A 10,539-nucleotide genomic window follows, 5' to 3' on the forward strand; every position below is an offset into this window, starting at 1 on the left:
CTGAAACAAAGAAGGATCTGTGCCAAAATTAAGTAAGAGTCCCAAGAGGCAAACAAATGTCCTCACCTCACGTGGACACCTGCAATAATCCAATTAGAAGCGGTCAATAGGGTATGTTTAGACCATGGACACTTTCGTGTAACCAATAATGTAAAAGTGATCACGCGCTGGGGTGTAGAAAAAGTATAAAAAGGGTAGCTTAAATAAATAAAGTGGACATTTTACGGATCATATTGGTTGTGTGCAATCTGTCTCTGAACCCCTCCATTGACAATCATTTTCTGACATATTGCTATTACTGTTTTTAATTGATAGATATCTGTCAATAAGTTAATTCCAAGAGGACTTTCTGCAATGTCACCAGGAAGAATGTCAATGTTCTGTCAACAATGTAACTGTAGGAATGACACACACTTGTTAATTCTGGCAGCACTGCACGTGCTGGGAATATCTGAAATATATCATAATATCCCATCTGGTCCCCCCAGTTAAGCAGGGATGGTATAAGACAATGCTTTAATGACAGAATTTTACAAAGAATTTAGAGCCTTCAGTGGTGTGAGCTGCTTAGATATTCTTTTTTTGGAGGCAGTAGCAGATGTGCAATGAAATAGCAGGGTTTATTCTGCCTGGTCAGTCTATGCACAAAATATCCCTCTAAAATCTTGTTTCAGAGATGCAATGATGGAAACACCCTCATTATTTTAATCCCCACCCTCTTTGCAGCGTGAAAAAGCATCATGATTTTAAAAATAAAATGGAGAGCCATCACAAGAATTATCTGCAGGGGAACACATTCTTTACACAGGCTGCCTCTCAGGTACTTTGCTCTGCAACAGCTTGTGGTACTTATCTCAGTAACCAACACACAATCACATCCTGGGTGATCATTAGACCCATGTGACCACCTTATCAATGGCTGTTCGTTGCCAACACCTTTGGCAATGAAATGTACTAATTCCCTAAGTTTTTAATCCCTAAGTTTTAACGGAAAGGAATAATACCTTCTGTTTGAGGTGAGCTAGCTTTCAGTTGACACTTAGCGTTTCCTTTCCAGGACAATTTAAATGTTATACTTAAGACTGAGCCAGTGGAGCTGAGGCTACACAGCACCTTGTGGAAGCAGACTAGTAATATATGATATTTAATCATATATTGTAATGATATGGATGATATGGATGACATGGATGTAATGATGGACCCTCTGAGAGGGTCCATCTCATCCCAGTGTGATAGAAAGGAGGCTGCTGTGGGTCTGTGTTCTCTGTGCACCACAGGGAGGTTGAACACGTGTTCCCAGCTGGTGCACGTGTGCACACTCACACACATGCACACGTGGGCAAACACAAAGAGCAGCACAGAGAGAGGTCAGTGCCTGTTTCAAGCACTCACATAAACACGCACAGCACTCACACTGACATGAATATCAGAGATGACCTCATCCTGTTCCTCCACCCAGAGTGGTTGGGATTGGAGTCAGGACATATACACACCCTCACTCTGGATTCACAAACACACATCTGTGGGCTTCTTGAGTCCTAACACAGCTTTTAGTTCCATCCAATATCTGTGGCCCATTCCCACACACAGCCTGCAGCATTGAGTGTTTCCCTATACAGATCACTTCCTACTTATCGCTGGTCTAATCTGAAGTTCATGAGCAATTTTTACCCACAGATTCAGGGAGTTACCCAAACAGAAAATAAATTGGAATGTGTTTAACAAGAAGTTACAGCAGGCTGTGGCAATCAGTCATCAGATTTGCCAGGCTTTTGCCTATTTTTCCTTTTTATTCCATCTTTTTTCTTTGCTGACTCAACCTGATCCCTCCCTTCCCCTACTTTTGTTCCCTCCTCTAAATGTTTTACATGTTCTTACAGTCCCCTTGAAGACACTCTGTAGTTTTATATCACCAAATTTTCTCTGCAGCATCTCAGAATCCTCTTCTGCCTCCATTTCAAAATAAGCACTGTACCCCTTTAGAAAACAATCTCCTTTAGTTTTTATAATATTCCAGGAAGAGAACTCCAAACTTTCTGTGGATCATCTTGGCAGGTGGGACCAGGGGCAATGGTCTAATTGTTCTTCTTTGACAATCTTCAGAGTATCTGATTTGGTATGCTCCATATTCACTGGTCAGGTCACTTGTTGGCTGCCTTGGACTTTCATAGTTCCTTGAATGCTTGCTGAGTCTTTGTTTTCCCTGTGCATAGTTTTTTACACATAACTTAATAAAACAAGGTGGTGTCATCTGTCATTACAAAAATACATTTAAATATACAAAATATATATTGCATTCTTACAAGGATCAAAAATAAGCTGTTATCAACATGAAGAACAATCTGCTTACCACTTTTCATCACAATTTTCCAAGAACTCTTTGTCTTAAAATGTTGATGACATTTTGAAAATCTTGTCCATGTGAAAGTGTTTGTAAGTGTAGAAAGATTTTCTGACGATCAATACTTTTATCTCTGGCCTCTTCAAAATCTTCAGAAATCACAATTGCAAAACTCATGCACTTTCAGTTTTAAGTTTAATTCATATTACTTTTATTTATCGATACAGTCTCCTATATGAATAAGTTCTTTTTATAGTTACAGTGAACATAAAATGCATCTATGTATGTAAAATACTTATGTCTTCTCTGTATCAAAAAATGTAGAATGATAGAATCAAGATTGCTTCAAAAAATTAAAAAAAATAAAATTGTTCATGCTCTTTCTAAAATTTTTCGTAAGTCTGATGAAATACAGTAGGAATACAAGACCGTGACTGCACAATTTCAACCTGTTAGGGGTAGAATAATGTATGAATTTAAACAATCAAGCAGAAGATAGCAACACAAATGACTGCCATATATCAAAACACTCTTCTCATGACTCCTGTGCATCCTCTTCAAGCTCTTTTTCCCTTACACACTAATTATGCAGGAACAGCAAACTTTGGTTACGATGGAAAGGCAGTCTTATTTTATCTTGCAAGCCTGACAAATCAATCAACTTGTTTTTAAAAAAGTCTTAGCTCAAAAATCCTTCAGCACTTTTTTTTTTTAATTTATGCAGCACTTCAGGATTCAGAGACAGAAAAAAGACTGCAGTGCAATCCCCAGTGAATAACTGATATGCTCACATGCATTTAGGTCAATGAAAGCTTTGTAGAATTTATGCTGGCAAAAAAGATCTTGACTAAATTTAGCTGAATCATCACTTCATTAGGTATTCTTTTTTATTCCTACATCACATATAAATGAACACAAGCATTTTAAAAGTGATCTTTTTCTTTTCATAGACAAATCTTTTGAATTTCAGGCCTAATATTTCTATCTGACACAACTGTTGTGGCTTCAATTGGATAAGTACAGATTTTAGAGGCCTAGGGGGGAAAAAAAGGGTTTTAGCAACATTCTTCTTAAAAACAGAAGATTTCATCTGCAAGGTGATATCTAAATACTACCCTTTACATTTCTGTTCAGTGTCAGATTTTAAGGGCAGAATTCAGATCAAAATTAAATATCTAAATTTAGTTCTCTATCTATAGGCATTTGCAGATGTGCCACATATCTATGGAGTCAATGGATATATAATTACTACAATCAGTGTAACTTAGAGCTCTGCTAGGTCTTTGATTCAACTGCCCATATACAGGTGCTTAATTCTGTATGATATTCTCTGGAACAACCAAGACATCCTTGTGAGTCTGGTGGATCTAGTAACGGACACTTGTATCCTTTAGGGTCAGGAACTGACCGATAGGATGTCTTAGAATATCCCATATTCCACTACACTTTCATGTCTGAACAGCTGAACAAAGCCTCAGAATTCTTTTGACTGCAACAGTTATCGTGTCTGCAGACACATGTTGTGTGGAGGGATGCATTTAGCGCTCTGATTTCTGAATTGAATCCTTCACTGATTACAGTGTGCAATGCAATGATTTCTTCCAACAGGACTTTCCATAAATTTTTCTGGTCATACTGCGTCCATTTATTTTTGGTATCTTGAATTGTATAAAAATAATAGAATTCAGTATAGATAGGGCTTACGATCAAATTAGATTTTGTGAAACTAGATTCACAAAGTTATCTTGAATTTTTTAGCTTCCATTTTAGACCCCTGTATCTATAATTTAAATTCACAAAATCATTTTCAGCTACCATTTAATTCTAGAAGCAGCAGGAGGTCTCCAATTTCCAAAATATTACATGGTAATCACATAAATACTTTGCTTTTGATGTTGTACATCAACTTCATGTCTACCTCTTCAAAACCACAAACAATTTTATATTTGAGGTAGTATTTTTTTTGGACAATATATATATTTGGGAAGTATGTTTTCTAGCCAAATTTGCTGACAGACTTAGTACAGAAAGGTTCTCAGAGCTTCCACAGTTTACAGGCTCTACACACATGACTGGAATGAAGATGGTGTATTTTGTCCAATATACTCAGTGACTAAAAGAATGTCAGAGATCCTGCTTTGTTCCTGTCTTGAGCCTACTGGGAGTCGAACTCCCAGCCCATGTTTCTGAAAGGTAACAAACCATTGCTTCCTTTTGCAGCATTATAGAAGATTCTTAAAACCTAGTACTTATGTTGCTAAATATCTATTGAATCCTGTTGAGATTGTTCTCTATTTCCAATGCTGGACAGTGGCTCTGATCTTAGATGACTCTGCCCTTAGAGGTTCTGTGAATTAGTGAGGTTTTGCAGTAGTCACTATTGCACAGCATAAATATATTTTCTTTTATCTGCCAACAGTTTTGTTTTGTAGATAGATAAGTTACATAGCTCAGTTTGTTTTAGTATTCTTATGTCCCAGAAATTAAGCACTGAAGAAGACATTTCGCACCATATTGCCTCCCCAGAGCAGTGCATGATTCCCTATTGAGCTCTTCACAGTATGTTTCCAGTTATAAACTATGTGTTCTTTTGTTATACTTGTAAAATTGATTCATTCCAATATGGCCAACTATCCTTTAGCGAAAAATAGTCTGAGTAGCATTTACATATCTAGATCTGAAGAATTAAAGACAAATACTTTTTCTAATTTAAATTCTCATGCTAGTTAGGAAAACAACTTCTAATGAACTACATATACTTTGCATGTTTTGGAAGTGTGCCTGTGCTTTTATGTAAAGAATGCACAGGAATATGACTACATGGGGTTTTCTTAAGAGTATTAGCTTTTTTTTTCCCAAATGAAATTAGTTTTAATTCTTCACAGATCAATGATTGACATAACTTGAGTTTAATCTGTAGTCCCTTTTAACCTTTTTTTCCCTCTTGCAGCCCAAAGTATGGTAGAATTCTACTGAAAAAAATATGAACGAGAAATTCCTGTATTCAGAAGCAGTTTTTCAAGCCAAAAAGAACTTTTTATCTATGGCATAATGTAGAAAAGAGAGAAAGAATTTAAATCACTCAGTGCATGAATGATATATTGGTGACCTTCGAAATACACTAATGGTTTCACATTTATTAAACTAAGACTAAATGACCAAAATCCTCTCAAACAAATCTGAAGGGGATTAGTGTTACATGCAAAATGTTTCTAATTTTCTTTAATCAGCATGAGAGAAATAGACAAATTGCTCTATTTGAGAAAATATATTCAGTGACTGGTAAAACTCATTCTGGAAGGGAACATGTTGACTGATAGGAGAGAGGGAAAACATTGGTTATTTATTTTTTGCAGTCATCACTCCCATAATACTTCTTAATATTCAGAAAGGAAAAGAATAATGTGTTTGACTGCTCCTTGTCACAAATGCGTGTAGAAAGAGAATCTAGAGTTCCACATGGTTCCTGCCTTGTCTTGAATATACATTACAAATACAGAGGTATTTGTAAAGGCACAGAGATTGAAAAGATTTGTCTTAGAAGCTTAGCACTACAGCTAGGAGAGGTGAAATGCTCCAAAGAAGACAGCTTCTTTAGATCCACACAAATTCGGTCTGAAGGGCTGGACCGATATCACAGAAAAACTCAATAGCAAGCTTGATTCAGCTTTCACTGAATACCTGAATGCCTGGTATACATTGGGTCTTAACTGCAGCTGGGTTTGGCTTTGCTAAGGAAAAACAAATATAGACAAGCCACAGATGAAATAAAAAGAACCCAAACCCTGTTAACACTATGAAATAGAGATATCGTAGAACAATTTAGATTGGAAAAGAACTCTAAGATCAGTGAGTCCAACTCTTTATCTATCCCTACCAGGTCTACCCATAAACCATAGAACACAGAACACATAGAACCATAGAACTGTTAAGATTGGAAAACATCTCTGAGATCATAAAGTCCAACCATCCACCCAGCATCATCACCATGTTCAACATTTAACCACATCCCCAAGTGCCATATTGACACATTTTTGAACACTTCCAGGCACCATGACTCAAACACTTCCCTGAACAGCCTGTTCCAATGCGTGACCACCCTTGTGGTGAAGAAGTATTCCCTAATAATCTAAACATCCCCTGGTGCAACTGGAGGCCATTTCCTCTCATCCCGTCACTTGTTACCTGGGAGACTGACATCCATCTCACTACCACTTCCTTTCAGGGAATGGTACAAAGTGATAAGGTCTCTCCTGAGCCTCCCTTTCTCCAGGATAAACACCCTCAGCCCCCCCAGCCACTCCTTTTCAGGCTTGTGCTCCAGATCTTTCACCAGCTCCATTTCCCCTGTCTGGGCACTCTCCGGCACCTCAATGTCTTTGTTGTCGTGAGGGACCCAAACCTGAACACAGGATTAGAGGTGTAGCTTCATCAGTGTCAAGTACAGGGGGAAGATCACTGCCCTGGTCCTGCTGGCCACACTATTGCTGATACAGTCCAGGATGCCATTGGCCTTCTTGACCACCTGAATCATAGAATCATAGAATCATAGAATAGATTGGGTTGGAAAAGTCCTCCAAGATCATCAAGTCCAACCCCTGATCCAACTCCAATTACTATATCATGGCACTAAGGGCCACCTCCAACCTCTTTTTAAAAACCTCCAGGGATGGTGAATTCCCCACCTCTCTGGGTAGGCTGTTCCAATGCCTGATAACCCTCTCTGTAAAGAATTTCTTCCTAACATCTAACCTAAACTTCCCCTGGCAGAGCTTGAGCCCATGTCCCCTTGTCCTATTGTTGGTTGCCTGGGAGAAGAGACCAACCTCCACCTGGCTATAACCTCCCTTCAGGTAGTTGAAGAGAGTGATGAGGTCACCTCTAAGCCTTCTCTTCTCCAGACTAAACAACCCCAGCTCCCTCAGCCTCTCCTCATAGGACTTGTGCTCAAGTCCCTTCACCAGCCTCGTTGCTCTTCTCTGGACCCGCTCCAGCACCTCAATATCCTTCCTGAACTGAGGGGCCCAGAGCTGAACACAATACTCAAGGTGTGGCCTCACCAATGCAGAGTACAGGGGAAGGATCACTTCCCTGCTCCTGCTGGTCACACTGTTCCTGATGCAGGCCAGGATACCATTGGCCTTCTTGGCCACCTGGGCACATGGCTGGCTCATGTTCAGCCACTGTTGACCAGAATCCCCAGGTCCTTTTTCACTGGGCCACTTTCCAGCCACTCTTCCTCCAGCCTGTAGCACTGCATGGGGTTGTTGTGACCCAAGTGCAGGACCTGGCACTTTACCTTATTGAACCTCATGCAACTGACCTCAGCCCGTCGATCCAGACTGTCCAGATCCCTCTGCAGACCCTTTCTACCCTCCCAGAGGTTAACACTCCCACTCAATTTGGTGCCATCTGAAAACCAAGGGGGCACACTACCCCCTCATCCAAATCATTGATAAAGATATTAAACAGGTCTGGCCCCCATACTGAGCACTGTGGAACAGCACTAATGACTGACCATCAATTGGATTTAACTCCATTCACCAGCTCTCTTTGGACATGACCATTCAGCCAGTCTTTTAGCTAGTGAAGAATTCATGCATTCAAGCTATGAATAGATAGTTTCTCCAGGAAAATGCTGTGGTAAAGGTGTCAAAGGCTTTACTAAAATCCAGGTAGACAAAATCTACAGCCTTTCCCTTATCCACTAGGTGGGTTGCTTTGTCGTAGAAAGAGATCAGGTTGGTAAAGCAGGACCTGTTTTCTTGACCTTCTCCTTGATTCTTATTCATAAACACAGCTCTATTCTTCAACATCATTAAGCTCTAGATGATCAAAACACTCCCTAACTATTTCCCACAATCCCTCTCTCCTTGCCTACCCATTCTGAAGAGTTTATAGCCAGCCATTACAGCACTGACTGTACGATTTAAGACCTACTTTTGCATCATTATGGAATGTAGTTGCCTGAAGACAGATATTCAGTAAGATTTTACCTCCTAGAGTCCTAAAGGATTTCCCCAGGCCCCTCCAAGTGCCTCCTTGTCTCACAGAAGTGTAGCACGTACCCATTAGATGCGTACTTTGAAACAAATTAAATCATCCCCAAAAGTAAGAATAATTTAATGTACTCCTGGCTATTTAAACATTAGATAACTAGTCTAACCTGATCATTTAGACAGCAATTCATAGAGAAACAGGGAAATTAGGCGGGAGACCCATACTGTATGAAGATATGTATTTTAGAAGGATGAGAAGAATTCCCTTTCTTTCTCCAAGGACTATTGAGGGAACTAAAATCCCTAAGTTGGATAAAATTTAGGTAGCTAAGTTTAGGTGAGATCAAACACTCCCTGAGAGATTGATAAATGAGCATTCTAATTTAATCTAAGATGTTCTAATGCAATATATTTTGATGAAATCTCCATATTCCCTGGTGGTCTAGTGGTTAGGATTCGGCACTCTCACTGCCGCGGCCCGGGTTCGATTCCCGGTCAGGGAAGAAGTCCTTTGAGGAGAGCAATGTGTGGGGTGTGCAAGGGACGCATCATATTGTAGCTGTCTCGTAACTGTCCTCTCTTCTTGCCAACAGTTACACTACACTGTCTTTGTATCCATTACACACATTAATACCTTCTCATGAACTGCTATCCCCTATATTCTCCCACTCTGGGGGCTGCCACCACTCCCCCTGATCCTTATAGGACTTCCACCCCATCTGTCAAGATGGTTGATGTGCAAACACCAGCTTGGCCTGGATCCACTTGCCCAGTTCCTTGCAAAACTCACTCTGCATCTGTTTAGGCTGTTCCTACTACATTATTTTCTACAACATGGCTTTTCAAATAGGCATATTTGGATTTTTGTTTGTTTATTTGCTTTATTTTATTTGCAACCTTTCATGCTCCTTCACTGGAGATAACTAGTCTTCTTTCTTTTGGGGATTTTGTCTATATATTACATATAGCAGCTAAGGGAGGACCTGCACTGTCCACAAATCATTGGAATTTCCACTGTCACTCCAAATTCCATAGTTTCTCTACTTCTGTGAGTCAATCTAACACTAGTCTGAACAGCAAGAGTAGCACTTCACACAGCTCATCTTCTATTGTTATTTCAAGCCAGTATACAATTTTTTTGGAAAATCTTTGCCTACCATTAATGGAATAGCAAATATAACATGGGAACACTCTACTGTCCTTTATATTAATAAAAAAATCTGTACTTACTTCTCTATCCTTCCATAAAATATTCTGATGAACAGCAACAAAGCATCAAAGTAAGTACAGTTAATGATGACTAGCAATTTATTCTTAAGCTTCCCGTAGAATTCAAAATACATAATCTACCTTCTCTGAAAATTCATACTTTTAATTTCTGCTTATATTTGGATTTTTCCACTGTAGACAATAATCTGCTAGGAATTCCTTGGTACTGTCAATAAAGCTCTGCTGTGACAGCAATTGCAATAAGGCAGGTATTTTGCTTCAGCAGTTAGACATTTAAAACCACTATAGTTCCTTCTTTCTCTTCCTTTCAAGCATTGTTTCAGAAATGGTATAGACAATCATATTTTGGTCACCTTTAGAAGTGTCTTACACTTCATTGATGCAAGGTTAATCCAACTTCTGAGTAGCATTTGCAGTTATCTTTGTAGTGGATAATTCTCTGCAGATAAAAAGACTTGGGGAGCAATGGGAAGATGATCTCTTGAAAAATACCCGTTCTATGCATTACTCATCAGAGCAACCGTATTCTCCAACTCCTTTTGATGGTAATAATCATTTGCTTTGTCATCTATGAAGGTTTTGAGGTTTCTGTTACTTTAATATTGGCTTTTTAGGCTGCACCTTTTGCTTCATTAATTTAGTGACTCCATTTCCTTTTGTCTTTACATCTGTGCTTTGTACACTGGGCTTGAGAGATTCCGTTTTTTGTCTCCTTCATAATTTTTCACATCTGAATTATGTTTTCCAGAAGTCTTATATTCTGTAGGTTTTCAATATTTTTCCTTCTTTTTAATATTTGTCAATTGAATTGTTAAGTTTACACTTTTTTTGCTAATATCATAATTTTGATTTTCTGTCCTGGAGCATAGGAGCTAATTATGATGACTGTTATTAAAAATGACAACTGTATGTCACTCACTTTGTGTAACTATTCATCTTTTGATTACCAAATCCACCTTCTCCAGTGTC

The 10,539-nt window shown here is 38.9% G+C and overlaps 1 non-coding gene across 1 annotated transcript; it reads left to right on the forward strand.

The window, feature by feature from the left end:
- Positions 1-8,771: 8,771 nt before the first annotated feature.
- Positions 8,772-8,843, forward strand: TRNAE-CUC. The gene has a single exon. It is a non-coding gene; the product is annotated as a tRNA-Glu (tRNA).
- The last annotated feature ends 1,696 nt before the right edge of the window (positions 8,844-10,539 follow it).

This window comes from Chiroxiphia lanceolata, chromosome 3 (assembly GCF_009829145.1).
Source record: "Chiroxiphia lanceolata isolate bChiLan1 chromosome 3, bChiLan1.pri, whole genome shotgun sequence".
Classification (NCBI taxonomy): domain Eukaryota; kingdom Metazoa; phylum Chordata; class Aves; order Passeriformes; family Pipridae; genus Chiroxiphia; species Chiroxiphia lanceolata.